Genomic DNA, 15,793 nt, shown 5'->3' with positions numbered 1-15,793 from the left:
CCACTCGCCTCGGCCTCCCAAAGTGCTGGGATGACAGGCTGAGCCACCGAGCCCGGCCCTGTTTAAGTGAGACTTTTCTCCCTTTCTGTACTATGGGGTGGGTCCTCCAGGACAGACAGTGACCATGACTATCTTCCTGTTTTTTTCTTTCTTCCTGTTTCTGATGTTCAGTAAAAAAAAAAAAGACAGGTTGAAGGCTCCAGACACACATTCTGATTGTGCATCAAAGAGTCAAGTTTTAGTCGGGCTCGGTGGCTCAACCTGTAATCCCACGCCTTTGGGAGGCTGAGGTGAGTGGATTGCCTGAGCCCGCGGGTTCGAGACCCACCTGGGCAGGTGAGAACTCAGCTCTACAATAAAATAAAAAAATTAGCAGGGTGTGGTAGCGCGCGGCTACTCGGTAATTCCGGCTACTCGGAAGGCTGAGGCGGAAGGATCGCTAGAGCCCAGTAGGTCGAGGCTGGGGTGGCTGGGAGCGGCCACTGCACTCCAGTCTGGGCGACACAGTGAGACTCCAACTCAAAAATAAAATAAAATAAAATAAAATAAAATAAAAATAAACCAAAAAATAAAAATTAAAAATAAATAAATAAATAGCATATATATAAGAAGAGAGGTTCCCCTCTATATGTATGATAGAGCAGTATATATTGTTATACTGTAAGAAAAGGATTGGCAGTAGCAGGAAACTGCTGGGAGGGGGTTGGGGAAGCAGGATTGGCAGTAGTGGGAGTTTGCTTGGGGAAGGCAGGGCACACCTCATCAACAAGGATATCTGCATAATGAACATTTGTATACCTAACCCTGAACTGGACCCCACATCTTTAAAATAAAAAAAATTAAAAGTTAGAAAAGAGAGTTGTGTATGTGAGTCCATCGTTTCATGGAAATGTGAATACTGACCCTTTGAATGAGGTGATGGATAAGCAGAGTCAGTAATTGCTGGCTAGGACTGGATTTGAGGTATTGAGTAGATTATGGGTTAAATTTAGAGTTGAATAGGTAGGCAAGGTTTGGGGCAGAAGGAGATTAAAAAGGAGTGGGTGAAAGAGATTCGTCTATCTGCCACCTGGAGAATTACTCTTGGTTTCCAGAGGGTGATAAGACAACATAGGAAAATGTATTTAGGCTGATTTTGGTGAGAGGAGACCCCAGAGAATAAGAATTACAACAAGGTAAGCTAAGCAAAGGGAATGTTTTTGAATGATAGTTTACTGACGGGACACACAGAGTAAAGGCCTATTTTGAGTAAGGTAAGTAGAGGGAGTTCCAGTTTGATTAGTAACCAATTTATTTGTTAGCCCCTTTTCCGTATTGACAGTTGTTTTAGTTTAGCTGTGTTGCTTCCTCAGGAATTCACTTTAATTGAAGTTTGGTAGGCCCCAGATCAGTACTGGAGTAGAGGGGAACGTTCGAGAGAAGAATGCTCTTTGGCATAGGTGGAGAGTTTTTGGGGACCATTGTAATCTATAGATATGAAACCAAGAAGAATGACAGGCCAATTTAATAGTTGTTGGTGTGCTTAGAATGATCTCAAAGGGACCAGTCCATTGAGGTTGGAGATAAGTAAATGGGTTTTACATTGGGGATTATTATAAGTTATTGGGCAGGTAATTGTAGTGAAGCCTGTTTTGCCTCCCTGTCTGCATCATTATTGCCTTGTGAAATGGGGTCTGAGGTCACCTGGTGACCTTGGCAATGTACAGTGCCCACTTCAGTGGCATGTCAGCTGCCTCTAAAAGCTGGAGTATAAGTGGGGCACTAGTTATGGGAGATCCCTTAGTAGATAGGAGTCACTGTTCCTTCCAGATAGCAGCGTGAGTGTATGATGTGAAATGTTTATTTAGAATCAGTATATATGTTTACTCTCTTTTTAGCTGTGAGGGTAAGTGCCCTGGTTAGTGCAATAAGCTTTGCCTTGTGGGAAGAAGTTCCTGAAGGGAGAGGTTGGGATTCAATAATTTTGGTGTCAGAAACGATGGCATATCCTGCTATTCTTTTTCCTTCTGGTGTTATAGAGGAACTGCTATCAATATACCATGTAAAATCTGGGTTATTTAAGGGGGTAGAGGAAATGTGGGAGAAGTGAGATATTAAGTCCTCTAATGCCTCTTTGCAGGTATGGATGGGAGGTTCTGAGGAATTAGGGATAAGGGTGGCAGGGTTGAGAGTAGGACAGTGTTTAATGGAAAACTTAGAAGACTTAAGAGAAGTAACTTGAGTATGTGAGGGAGATAAGGGAGTTATGACTTTGTACGTTTTTGAGCAAGGAGTATAGCCACTGTCAAAGCATGCGTAGACAGGCCGGCCACCCTTGGATTGTGGTATCTAGCTAATTTGATAGATGAGCAACAGGGATGAAGGAGAGGCCCTGGTTTTGTCCTAAGACTTCTAGGGCAATTTTGCGTGTTTCAGTAGTGTAAAGTATAAAGGGGCGAGAGAGGTTAGGAAGTGCCAGAACTGAAGCTGAGCGAATAACTTGTTTATGGGCATTAAAGCCTGAACAGATATTTTGAAGTGTGCCAAGGCAGAGGTTCAGTTATTTATGGTGTAGATACTAAACCTTCAACACCACAACAAAGTCCTGAGAGACCCTTGTTTTTCGAGTAGGTAGGCATAGCAGAGTAAGTGGCCCCCATGTTAGTGAGAAAAAGGATTGACTTACCACCTTGAGAGTTACCCAAGGCTCCATAGAGGTAAGGAGAGCTGGGGCCTGGAGTCCTGGGCACCTTCAGTCTTCATTTAGTAAGTGTTATAGTATAAGGACTTTGAAAATTAAAAACCTTTTCTTTTTTTTTGTAACAGAGACAGCAGGGAGCTAAATGAATTTTGTCTCTTCCTTTCCCCTCTGTTGCTTAAAGGAGAAAAAATTTTGGAGATTGTACATATCATGTTAGACATACTCATGCCATTTTTTGAAATGCTTGAACCTTTTATTTTTGTTCTATATTTTCTTTCCTTTAAATAATCAGCCATTCTATTACAGAACAAAAGTACTATACAAGATTCTTTTTTTTACCAAAAACATTACCTTAATCGCAACAACTTTTTTACATCTCTTCCTTTACTTTCCATTTTTTAAAAATCTTTTAGATAACTTTCTCTTTATAGTTGGAATTAATTTTTAGTAACTTTTTATTAAGATAAGGTATATGATTTCAACGTGGATGGCCAGGACCAAAAGGTTGGCACCTGTGTTAAATTAAGAAGTTAGTTTGCATTCCAGTGCCCTAATATTTACCTGGAGGTTGTTGGGATGATGGTGAGCCAGTGTCAGCCACTTTAGCAGGTTTTCAGGCTTTCATAAGTGGCCACCATTTGTGAGCCAAGTGTTCTCTCCTCTCTTCAGAAGAGAATGCACTGACTTTTTAATGACTTTTTGGCCTGTACAGTGGACAGGGTTCAGGAGGTTTAAGCCTCCTTGGGGCAACTACGCTTTTAGTACTTCCACAGACTATACCCATGAGCAATTAGCAGGTTTATTCTTACCAGGTTTCTGATGGGTAGTTGGAGTTTTGCCATTAATGGTGATTGCCAATTGGGGTGCTTCTTTGACCCTCTGGTTCTGCTGCCTTCCATGTTGGCACTGTTGTTTTCTTAACATTTCAACTAAAAAAAATCTTAAAAGCTTTCTTTTTTTTTTTTTGGACTTGGAGTCTCACTCTGTCACCCAGACAGGAGTGCAGTGGCCGCTCCCGGCCACCGCAGCCTCGACCTGCTGGGCTCTGGCGATCCTTCCGCCTCAGCCTTCTAAGTAGCTGGAACTACAGGTGCGCACTACCATGCCTGGCTAATTTTTTGATTTTTATTGTAGAGGTGAGGTCTCGCCAAGTTGCCCAGGCGGGTCTCGAACCCTCAGGCTCAGGCAATCCACTCACCTCGGCCTCCCAAAATGCGGGATTACAGATTGAGCCCCTAGCCCAGTCTAAAGCTTTCTTTTAATAGGTTATACATATGAAACTTTAACCATTCGTCTGTTTGTAACAGTCCAATGTAAAACCCTTTAAAGTGAACAGACCACAGATTTAAAATGATTAGTTCCTACTTATAATTATGAACAGGCAAATTTGTTAAAAGCCCTTATAAATTATTAAATTACAGTTTTAGTTGTAAGGTATGGACAATTAGTTGAGAGTGATCAGTTCCCATCCTTATTGTACTCAGAGAGTACCCAGTATTTTATCCATCCTGCAGGAAAAGTACTAGGCTTAGTAAAAGTGACTTAACTAGGTGGGAATGGTCAGTTCCCAAACCTTATGTCATGCAGGGTGTTTGGCATTTAAAGTTTTACCTGTCTTATAAGAGGGTGCTAGTTAGGCACAACAGGTGATTTAACCTTTTGTTTATAAAATACAATTTTAGTAAGTCTGATATAACAAATATTGGTGTTATTTAGCATTAATATTTTAACATATGGTAAAGTTGGAAGTAAAATTTTATTAAAGTACTTGCACGTTTAGTGGGAAAAGCAGTTTAAAATTACAATTGACTTGTTTAGTTGGTTAATAGGATTAATTAATACGTGCTCCCTCTACTCTTGTCTGGGAAGAAGTTTGATATAATCCAAGTTTAGATTTAACTTGAGAGAGATCTATTATAGAAGAAAAAAAAAAAAACCCCACAAGAACTTTAACATCTTATGTCCCAGCCACCCCCTGAGGAGAGACCAGTTAACTCATGTGGAAACCTGAAAGGGCTTTCCAAGTACACGTTGGGGGTGGTGAGGAGGTAGCACATATGGTTTGACTTGCTGCAGCTAGTAGGGCTGCTGCCAGGGGGTTATATGGCAGTGAGGGATGGGGGACGAGAAGGCTGGAGGCTGGGACCTTTGGCATTGGCCCCTTCTCCAAAAGTGAAAGAGAAGAGACTGGAGGCCAGGGTTAGGTGTCATGGCTGTAGATGCCGGACCCTCCTTTGCAGGTAGAGGTGGAAGGTGAGAAGGAGGAGCAGGAAGGAAAACTGATGGAGAGTGAAGTAAAAGCAGATTATGAGAGACAAGAGACAAAAATAGGCAGGAGGAACAGATATCTGGGTGGCAAGCTAACTTATAAAAGGTCTGAATATATGGAATTTTAAGGTACTTTTCAATTCCTTTAAAGTACAAATAAAGCTGCAGGAGTGTAATAGGAGTTAGGAAGCCACCTTTCTGGCCAGGTTTTGTCATCCCTCAGCTTATATTGTGGAATTTCTCATACATGGCCACCAGCTGAAAGGGTCAGCTAGGGAAAGGTGGGCTAGAGCCTGTGCCAGGGTCATTAAGCAGTATTGTAGTAAAAGGAAACGGATATAGTTGGGATGGGCTCTTGGTTTTATGGATTTGCTTTTGAGTTTTAAAAGTCCGAGAGACTCAGGGATTTATTTGAACAACAAAGCCAGGGGTCCAAGAGCTTATTTAAATATGTGGGTGTGTAGGTGATAAATGAGGGATGACTCAGAGGCACAGAAAGGCATACTGTGTAGCTGTTGAAGTTTTAAGGGTTTTGTGAAGTTGTTTTGCCAACAAAAATAAAAATAGCAAAGAGCCGGCTCAGTGGCTCAGACTGTAATCCCGTGCTTTTGGAGACTGAGGTGAGTGGATTGCCTGAGCCTGCAGGTTCGAGATCCATCTGGGCAACTTGAGACCTCATCTCTACAATAAATCAAAAAATCAGCCGGGCGTGGTAGTACATGCCTGTAATTCCAGCTACTCGGAAGGCTGAGGCAGAAGGATCGCCAGAGCCCAGCAGGTCGAGGCTGCAGTGGCCGGGAACGACCACTGTACTCCAGTCTGGGGAACAGAATGAGACTCCAACTCAAAAAAAAGAAAAGAAAAGAAAAGAAAATTTGCAAAGAAACCAAGCACTTGTCTTTTACCTGTTGGGCTCTTCTTGCCTCCCTAGGGAGTAGCCTAGGCAGAGACCATCACTTGTCTTTTGAGATTTAGCCCAGTTTACAGGAAACTTAGAGATCTTGGTTAGAAGAAAGTAAAGAGTTAATTTCAGTTTTTCATCCTGTCATGCTGCAGCAATTTGAAGTTTTTCCCTGGGACTTTTTAGCATGCTGAAGTGTAGCCTTAGAGCTTTTAGTTGCCACCAGGTTTTAACATAGTCCATAGAGGGTTGACAGTTAGGAAATAAGGGAGAGAGAGAGAGAGAAACCTTGGAAATCTCAATGAGACCTCCAGAAAATTGTTAGGGGTAGGAGGGTACGAAGGGGCCCAGCACTGCCAGAGCTGGCAAGCCAGAAGTGCACTGGTAAGCAGAGATTTGAGTAACACAAAGATTTGTAATACAAAGAGATGAAGAAAGAAGAAGTTTATTTAAGAAAAGATTACTTTTCACAGACAGGAAGAGGAGACTTAAGGTGAAGGTTGTGGAGCAGGATTTGGGGCAGCTGCAATGGGATTGGAAGCCATGGGGGGTTGACTGATTAGAAGGGTGGAAGGAAGACAGAGAAGTTTGAGCAGGAATTGGGAGGTATTGTGTTAGGAGCAGAGTGGGCTAGGAGTATTTGAGAAGTAAAGCAAGATTTACAAAGAGAGGGCTGAGAGTGACCAGTGAAGAAAGCCTGAACATAAGGGATTTCTGACCACTTATTGCGGTGGTAGAAGTTACTGAGATCCTGTAAAATTTTGTAATGGAAAGTTCCGTTTTCTGACCATTTGGAATCATTACTAAGTTTGTATTGTGGCCTGACCATATTACAATAGAAGTTTTTTTGGTTTAATTTCCTCTTCGAAACCTAAGGCCTTTAATTTTTGGAGAAAGCAACCTAGAAGAGTAGATTTTGGAGGTTGGGATCGAGAATTTCCCATTTTAGCCGAATAGGGAGAGTGGTCAAGGGTGAGGAATGATGAGGAGAAAGGTCCTAGAGAAAAAATGTCCCTGTTTCCATGGCCTTCTCAGAGAGCAGTGATGGTCTGCCATGGAATAAGCATCCTCAATCCCAGGTCCAGACTGACCCGAGGATCGTGGGGATCCTCACGCCTAGTGCTAGCACTTCGAGACAAGAGAGAGGGAGAGAGGATCCGATGAGAGGTTTCACTCACCCTTGTAACCAATGGATGAAATGTGAGCTGGTGCATGGATGGTAATTTAGCAAGGCAAGTGGAGATTCCTGTTCCAGGACTTGTCTCGGTTTCTCAGCAAGGTTTAAGAGAAGGGACCACCAGAAGGGAGCTTGTGAGAGAAGAGCCCACCCAGTTGCGGTGGATTTTCTCCTGGGTTGAAAGGAGCACACAGTTTATGTTAGCCGGAGAGATTTCAAGCTGTGTCCTTATGACAGGTCCAGAAGAGGCAGCCAGGAAGTGGATCAAGCCCCAGGAGGGAGAGGGAGAAGGGGAGAGAAATAGAGGGGTGATCCAGGGAGTCCTACCCAAAACCTCTTCCCAGGTTTCGGCACAGAAAATGTAAAGTATGCCAAGAAGGAAGAGATGAGCCACCGGTGGTTAAAAAGGTTTATTAAAGAAAAGAAGGGAGAGATGGAGTGGCTCTATAGAGAGAAACCAGCGGCCTTTGTTCTCTTGCAGGCTACTTATAAAATCCTAGTCGAGGTTTATAGGGTTCAAGAAGCAGTTTAGGGAGTTTAAGCTGTCCTTTGTTGTCTGGCCTTGAGATGCAGATGTTGGCACTGTTACAGGCTGCTGGTCCTACAGCCTTGAAGTGCAGATGTCTGCACTAAACCAGTCACCATCAGGGATATTGTTACTCACTTGTCTCTGAAATGCAGCCTTAGGAAAGCAAACATTGACAGTCAGAACCAGGATGTTATCGGTCACATAGTTTGAGATGTGGTCTTGGGAAAGCAGATATTGGCAGTAAAGCAACTAGTAACAGAAAGCTGTTGGAGGAGAGTGTTAGCTTTTTGGGGCCATTGCAACTCTGTGCTCTGTTTGTAAGGTTCACATGATGAATTATTTTATTTTAACTACAACCTCCTCTCCCATCCCCCTACAAACCCTATCAGAGACTAGGTCTTCATGACTTAAAAATATATATAAGGTGGCCCAAACTTTTCAATATGCAGTTCTCATGGTCTTTTTTTCTAAAGAGAAAAAGAGACTTCTGAGGAAAGGAGGCCCTCTTTGTGAAGACTCCAGAAGATCCTACAGAGCCAGTGCATTTCTGAGAGAAACCAGCAACAGGCTTCTGTGTCTGCTCCTTCATGGTCATGGTATAAGACACAAGGGCAGGCAGGGACAGCTAGAGAAAGAAAACCCAGGAAGGAGAGGGGCAGAGGGAGAGCATTAGGAAGAGAGAGGCAGCTTTGCCTAGATGAAAAATGAAATCATGAAAATCCACACAAAACCAACCCCTGCAGTAGAGCTGGGCACACCCCTGGAGCTCCTAGACTCTGGTGAGGAAAAGAATCACCAACTTGTACCTGTGACTCACCCAAATCGGAGGACTGCCTCAGGCTTCTCTTTATGGACCTACTTGCCCCTCCCCCACAATTAACAGAAACAATGCCCACCTAGGCCAACTGCACTTTCTTACTCTCCCCCCCCCCCCACTTCCTATAATCTGAAAGTAGATGTGTTTTATGAGATACTCCTGAATGTAATGAGTGACTCTAGGCTTGCCCTCAGTCTGTTCTGGGCAGCTGGAGCCTTCCAGATACTCAGAAGGATACTGCTGTAACCACCTTGATTCATGTGGAAAGAAAAGGTAAGGGAATAGGTCTTAATAGCTCAGCAGCTTATTTTAATAAATAAATCATTCATTTGGAAAATTTGTGGCTCCCTCTAGAGTAGATAAAAAGAGTGATTTATCCTTCCCATGTTGAATGGGCATTAAAAGGATAAACATCACCTTATTTTAAGGGAAAAGTCTTCAATTTGTAAAGTTGGTATATAAACTTGGCCTCACTAAGTTAATAGTATTTGATGATGCTGTGTGGTCGCAATCTAATAAGTTCTCACAAGCTTTTCTAAGATATTGATTGCCATTTGACAATTACCTTTAAAATATTCTATGCCCCTTTAAAAATATGAACAGAATTCCCACACCTTTTAATTAAAGCAATTTTTACCTTGTTAGTCAAGGTAATGTACCCATGAAATTTATATTTTATAAGTTCCCTTGAGTAAATAGTTTGATATATTAGTGGCACTCCTTATTTAACAATTTAATATGAATTTTATTTTTAATTTGCTTTTATTTAAGTGTTAAAATTAATCTACTTTTTTATTTTTAATAGATATACCCTTCATGGTAATATCAATTAGGTGATAGTTTATATTCCAGAAAGTTTTGTGTAGCCATATGCTTTCATTAGTCCATAGGATTTATTTAACTAGAGAATAGACCAACTGGGAACCACTGTGATCTCTGAGATCCACCTAAACACCTGTTTGACTACCTGGAATTTGTTCTTCCATCTGGGATCCCAAGGAAAGACTCCAACTGATAACCCAGAACTTGAAGGAATTCATATAATTGTTATGTAGAAGGGAGGTAAATGATCCCCCCAACCTTACTGGTGACTCCAGTTTTGCTAGTTTGGGACTCCTAGATTATTTCAGTCTTTCTTCACCTGGATATCACATCTCACATGATAGGTCCTTATAGTGTTTTTCTAGGTAACAAACTTTGTATTATCAATTATCAGGAAACTTGCAACACACAACTAAGGACCCAGATAATATACTTGCTGGGAGAAGGATTTGCATCATCTTCCCTTTTCTATCCACCAGTAATGACTGGGAGACAGAGATAGGTATCTGCAAAATGGCTGGGGTCAGTCTAGTTGTCCCACTGTTATGTCATAAATGGTTTAAAACCATTATAAATCCAGCATAAACTTGGGACAGCACATCTACTGTGTTCTATGACTAAGAGTGACAAAGGCCCAAAATATTCTTAAAAATGTAGGTATACATGAAAGAGGAGCCTAATACATCTCCAAGAAATGTTGCTACCTACTTTTGCAAACCACAACCAACAGGAGCTGATGAGTAGTCATATAGTAGCCTCTGTTCATCCACAGTAAAGAACTTTAAAAATTATAAGGACTTTCTTCAAGATGTATCCTGAATCCTGGGCAGAGTACTACAAAACATTGATTCTGAAAAATGGAAGGAGATACCAACAAATTGAAAGCCGTTTCATCTTCATGAAATGGAAATATTAATATTGTTAAAATGACCACATTATCCAAAGTAATCTACAGAGTCAACACAATCTGTATCAAACTACCAACATCATTTTTCACAGAATTAGAAAAAAAATTCCTCAAATTCATATGGAACCAAAAAAGAGCCAGAATGGCCAAAGCAATCCTAAACAAAAAAACCCCCCAAAACAAATCTAGATGCATCATATTACCTGACTTCTAATTATACACCCTGGTACTGATGCAACAGGAGACACATGGACCAATGGAACAGAGTAGATAATCCATTAGTAACTGCAAACACCTACAACCAGCTGATCTTTGATAAAGCAGACAAAAAAATGCTTGGAAAAGGACACACTGTTCATCAAATGGTGCTGGAAAAATTGAATAGCTACATGAGGAAAAATAAAGCTTGATCCCTATTCTGCTTATATAGAAAAATTAACTCAAGAGAGATTAAAGACTTAAATGCCAGATATAAAATCGTAAAAATTCTAGAACAAAACCTAGGAAAAACTCTTCTAGAAATTGGCCTAGGCAAATGATTTATGGCTAAAGCCCCCAGAGCAAATGAAACAAAACAGAAATAAATAATTAACTTATTACTAAAAACTTCTACACAACAAAAGAAGCAATCAACAAATAGGCAACCTACAGAATGGGAGAAGATAGTCACAAACTATACATCTGACAGAGGACTAATAACCAGAATCTACAAAAAGCTCAAATAAATCAGCAAGAAAAAAAGCATTAACTACATCAAAAAAGTGGACAAATGACATGAACAGACATCTTTCAAAAGAAAATATACAAATGGTCAACAAACATATGAAAAAATGCTCAACATCACTAATCGTCAGGGAGATGAAAATTAAAACCACAATGAGATAGCACCTTACACTAGTCAGAAAGGTCATTATTAGAAAAAAAAAGTAGATGCTGGCATGGATGTGGAGAAAAGAGAATGCTACTACACTGTTGGTGGGAGTACAAATTAGTACAATCTTTATAGAAATCAGTACAGAGATTCCTCAAAGAACTAAAAGTAGATCTATCTATTGCAGCACGATTAACAATTGCAGTGATGTGAAATCAACCTATATGCTCATCAACTTATGAGTGAATAATAAAAATTTTATATAGATGTACACAAATACCCCATGGAATAGCATTCATCAATAAAAAAGAATAAAAGAATGTCTTTTACTGCAACTTGGATGGAATTGGAGAACATCATATAAAGTGAACTAAGGCAGAAACGGAAAGCCAAGCACCATGTTCCGACTAAGTGGGAGCTAAGCTAAGGCTCTACAAAGTCATGTAGAAAGCTATATTGGACATTGGATACTCAGAAGGGGAGGTTGGGAATGAGTGGAGGGATCAAATATCACCTGTCAGGTACAATGTGCACAGGTGGGGATGATGGGTACACTTGAAGCCCAGACTTCTTTGCCACCATACAATGCATCCATGTAACCAAAAACTATCTGTATCTCTTAAAGCTATTGGAAACACACACACACACACACACACACACACACACACACACACACACACGAGATATCATCTTAGTCCACTTAGAATGGCTATTATTAAAAAGGCAGGGTGTAGTGGGCATCTGTAGTCCCAGATATTTGGGAGGCTGAGGCAGAATAATTGCTTGAGCCCAGAAGTTCGAGGCCAACCTGAGCAACATAGCAAGGGCCTATCTCTAATAACAGCAACAACAACAATAATGATAACAACAGCTAATCCTGGTGAGGATGCGGAGAAAAGGAACTGCTCATGCACTGTTGGTGGTAAGATAAATTAGTATAGCCACTGTGAAAACCAGTATGGAGATTGCTCAAAAAACTGAAAATAGAACTAACATATGACTGAGAAATAGAACTAACATATGATTGGGTATTTATTCAAAGGAAAGAAAATCAGTTTATAAAAGGACTGTTTATTGCAGTAATAGTCACAATAGCAAAGATACAGAATTCAACTTAATTATCCATCAAGGGAAGAATGGGTAAATAAATTGTGGTATATGTACACAATGGAAAACTATTCAGCCATAAAAAAGAATGAAATCCTGTCATTTGCAGTAACTTGGATAACTGGAGATCATTATGCTAAGTGAAATAAGCCAGGCACAGAAAGACATGTATGTATGTTCTTGCTCACATATGGATGCTAAAAAAAAACAAATTTCTTAGAGATTAGAATGATAGATACAAAGCCTGGGAAGGATGTGGGAGTAGGGGGAGAAAATTAAGACAGGTTGGTGAAAGAGGTAGGAAGAAGGAGTAAGTTCTCATGTTTGATAGCAGAAAAGGGTGACTATGAGGTCTGACAAATAAGTTTGTGAGCTCATCCTAAAAAAGTACTACATAACTTATTGCTGAATATCACTGTGATCACCTTTGACGTACTTCCCTTGGGAAGCTGTGCACTGATGCCAGTGCCTAGTCCATCCATCAAAGCAATTTTGGAACTCTTTTTCTGGAATGGTCATCAGAGTTGTTATCACAAGAATGTCAGAGTTTGAATTAGAGCAATGAACGAACATTAAATTTCTTGTTAAATTTGGCAAGAGTGGAAGTGAAATCAGGGACATGTTAGTCCAAGTTTATGGAGATAAACATTTTTCTGAGGAGAGAGAAAGTGTTGACAAGAGGTCAGGATGGCCAGTAACGAACAGAACTGACAAAACGTTGCAAAAAATTCATCAAATTGTATGTTGAAATCCTCAGCTGACCATGAGAAGCATAACAGATCAAATCAAAATTGATAGGGAAACAGGAAATCTTACCTGAAAATCTTGGCATGAGAAAGATGTGTGCAAAAATGGTCCCAGAGGAGCTCTTGTATCATGACAATGAACCAGCTCACCCATTGTCATGATACAAGAGCTCCTGTGAGGGAGTTTTTAGCCAGGGAACAAATAACTGTATTGGAACACACTCCTTACTCACCTGATCTGGCTCCCAATGCTTTTTTTCTTTACCTGAAGATAAAGGAAATATTGAAAGGAAGACATTTTAATGACATCCAGGACACCAAAGATAATACAATGACAGCTCTGATGGCCATTCCAAAAAAAGAGTTCCAAAATTCCTTTGATGGGTAGATGAGGTTCTGGCATTGTTACAAAGCTTCCTAAGGGGAGTACTTTGAAGGTGACTGTAGTGATAGTCAGCAATGAAGTATGTAGCACTTTTTCCAGGATGAGTTCACGAACTTAATTGTCAGGCCTCATACAACAAACAGCAATGCATTTCATATTTCAAATAGCTAGAAGAGTGGGTTTGAAATGTTCCCGATGTAGAAAAGTAATAAATACTCAAGATGGTGGATATCCTAAGTACCCTGACTTGATCATTGCCCATTCTTTGGATGTAACAAAATATCATATGTACCCCCAAAATATATGTAACCTTATGCATCAATAAAAAATTAAAATAGAAAAAAGAACTATAAACTTTTTTTAAAAGAATAGAATGTGGCCATGGAGATGAATTCCTTACTACCTTTGAGCAGCTTTAGGAATGGGTGAAGTACAGGTATGGGACACATGAAATGTCAGAATTACTGTATAAACTAATATTCCCACTGGTGTGAATGATATATGTGTAATTACTGTTTCGGTGGGCAAAGCAAGTCATAAAATATGACTCCCAAATAATGGAATTAGCACTCATTTTTAATCTTACTGGGTCCTGACTCCAGACACAGAGTAGCCCACTTGCAGTGTGATCTTAGGAAACCACACAGCTAAATACATATGTTCATGGAATTAGTTCATTACTGGAAGCTCTTGGAAGATTTCACATTGGCTCCTTTCCTCTGGACAACGCCTCTCACCTGTTGCCTAGACTCCTTGAGCCCTTTCTGAGTTCATTCTCAACAGAGGAATAAAGGCAATTGATGGATATGAGCTGAGAAGACAAAAAAAGCAAGCAAGATCCAAGACAGAAATAAAGTGGCCACAACCACTGGGATTTGTTGATTAGTGCAAGCACTAGAAAAGATTTTGCACTGCCCCCCTTCCTTGTAGGGCAACAAGCCTCTTCAGAACCACAGGCACTTTATAGGTTGACTCATGTATTTATTGATTTATTACATTTTTTTAAGCATTGCGTTGTTGAGGAGCAGTTTACTTTGTAGATTGGATTTCAAAAAACGGAGAACTTTAAATGTTTAGGATGATTGTCATGGCACAGGGCATCCACGTGGTGATGCTCCAATCTCGGTGCTTCTTGGTAGAACACTGCTAAAGGTCCCAGGGGAAGAAAAGGATACCTATGGTTGACCAGATCTTAAGCCTGGCCCACTTAGGCCCTGCCTTCAAGCCAGGGTTTGTAAAATGAAGTCCCGCGAGGCAAGCATTGTGGTTTCAGCATTTATATCCAAGACAAGGCTTCTACATTGAGATTAGATTTGAGGAATTGTAAATTCTCAAACTCCACATAAGAAAGGCTTTGTGAAACAGTTATCTGGCCATCAGTTTGTAAATTGAGAGTTAGGATTAATACCATTGATATGGGCCTCTTTCAGTGCCTTCTCTTGAAAGGTCCCTCCTATTTGTGACCTCACCTGGTCCCTGGTTCAGATTTCAGATTTCAGGCCACAGCCAGATTCTAAAGGGTCTCTGCCCAAGGCCTCACAGGGCCAAAAACAGGGTGTGGGCTGGGATGTTTCTTTCTGGAGGACTGAGGGAAGATTGGGCTTCTGGCCCCTTCCCAATGAGGCAGCTGGCCTTTTCAGGGCCCATGGGAGATCCTGGGCTGCAGCTGCCACATCTCACTCACTCTGTCCTTTCTGCCTTGTGGCTTCTTTTCTCTAGGCCACCTGGAATTCTAGGGAGTCAGGTAGATAATCTGAGGTCATTTCTTCTGCCCGTCCTGAGGAATGACATAAGACATAAGACAAGTATGGTTATAAGATAACCTAGTGAAAAGGAGAGGAGTGAGGAGACTAGGAACGTTTTTAATCTGGACTGGCTCAGGACAACCCCAGTGCACTCCTGGTAACCCATGAAACAGGGTCATCTCACATGCAAAGTTTATTCACCCCATTCCAAATTTCTCAAAGAAACGTACCATGATAGAGCATCAGCTCAAGTCCAAACGGACTCTGATGCTGGTGGGCTTCCAGTACACCATATGAGTCTCACCATCTGGGCCAAATCTGGAAGCTCATCATCTCAACAGGTAACAGGTGAGGAGTCATCCAGGAAATGCTCCCAGTGTTAGGATACGGACAGACTAGGTGAGGGTGGAGAGATGCAGGAAGGCGCACAGCACTGCCGGGGCTGGCAAGTTGGAGATGCGCGCTGGCAACCCAGAGATCTGAATAGATGCAAAGAATTGCGACACACAGAGGTGAGAGAAGAAAAGATTTATTTAAGAAAAGTTCAGCCGGGCTTGGTAGCTCAGCCTGTAATCCCATGCCTTTGGGAGGCTGAGGTGAGTGGATTGCCTGAGCCCGCGGGTTCGAGACCCGCCTGGGCAGGCGAGACCTCATCTCTACAATAAAATAAAATAAAAAAAAATTAGCCGGGCATGGTAGCACGCGCCTGTAATTCCAGCTACTCGGAAGGCTGTGGCGGAAGGATCGCCGGAGCCCAGCAGGTCGAGACTATGGTGGCCGGGAGCGGCCACTGCACTCCAGTCTGGGCGACAGAGTGAGACTCCAACTCAAAAAAAAA

General features: G+C 41.3%; 1 pseudogene; it reads right to left on the bottom strand.

Annotated features, from left to right (window-relative positions):
- LOC103270373 overlaps positions 1 to 8,150 on the bottom strand; it is a 15,274-nt pseudogene extending 7,124 nt beyond the window's left edge.
- Positions 8,151 to 15,793: the final 7,643 nt, after the last annotated feature.

Source organism: Carlito syrichta, unplaced genomic scaffold, assembly GCF_000164805.1.
Source record: "Carlito syrichta isolate Samal-C Ts95f unplaced genomic scaffold, Tarsius_syrichta-2.0.1 Scaffold309815, whole genome shotgun sequence".
Lineage (NCBI taxonomy): Eukaryota > Metazoa > Chordata > Mammalia > Primates > Tarsiidae > Carlito > Carlito syrichta.
The sequence above is the reverse complement of the archived record's forward strand: the minus strand, read 5'-3'. Positions and strand labels throughout refer to the sequence as shown.